Here is a 1,044-nt window from a genome sequence, read left to right on the forward strand (position 1 = left end):
ATAAAAAGAAAGAAAGAAAAAGGAGAGGAATAGAGAAATTCCTCTCCCAGCATCCCGCAGGCACCGGAAAGGCATTTGCAGCCCAGCCGTGCCGGACCCCGGAGCGGGGTTCGGCCACCCTCGGTTTGCCCACCAGCCTTCGGGACGAGGCTGGGGGGAGAGGGGGCGGCTTTTTGCCGGGGCAGGCGGACACCGGTGCAGAAAAGCCCGCAGCCTGCACGGCCGTGCCCTCGGAGAGCAGGTGGGCGACATCTCCGCTTGCCTCAAGGCCCGCACCGCCCGTCTTTCCCCGTGCCCTTGGCTCTCCGCTCCCGCAGGGCGACTTCAGCTGCCCGTGGCGTTCAGCCTTCCCCGGGCCGGGCCGGCAAGGGCCCCGACGTGCCCGGGCCAAACCGGGCAGGGTGGCGGGGCTCTGGCCACCCGACACTGCCTTCCCCGGCGTCCCCATCAGGACGCCCTCTCTGCCCCGCTCAGGGCTGAGCCCGAAAATACCCCGCGGGCGAGTGAAGCAGCCATACGCCGAGCTAGATTTCTAAATTTTATTATAAAATAAAAGCAGAAATATTTTCCAAAGAATGTATTCACATAATATAAACAATAAACAAAACTAAGGTGAGTGACTTGCGGTTGATACTGTCGTTTAGGTCTAAATTTGAGCAGCAATTCCTGTTTTCTTTTTAAAGCCCGCTCCAGCCCGCGTTGCACACCGAGGGGAAAATCTACCTCTGCCTTCCTTCGGGCCGGAGCCGGACCATCACTTCCTTTCCCACCCAGCAAATGGCGAAAGCACCACATGGACGAGGCCAAAGAAGCTGTCTCTCTGCATAGCATCAGCTACAAGAAGGTTACAGAGTCTGCCTAGAGCGCGTGCTGCTGCTATATCTTGACTACAACTTTTGTATTCTTAGTTGAAATTGTACATCGTACACCTGCCACGGATACATAACTACAATAGAATAACGGGAGCGATGTGTAACTTTCAAACAGGCATGGCAAGAGTAGCCTTGCGTTCCCCTTCTTACCCACCCCCCCCCCCCCAAAAAA

The sequence above is a fragment of the Lonchura striata genome, chromosome 3 (genome assembly GCF_046129695.1).
Source record: "Lonchura striata isolate bLonStr1 chromosome 3, bLonStr1.mat, whole genome shotgun sequence".
Classification (NCBI taxonomy): domain Eukaryota; kingdom Metazoa; phylum Chordata; class Aves; order Passeriformes; family Estrildidae; genus Lonchura; species Lonchura striata.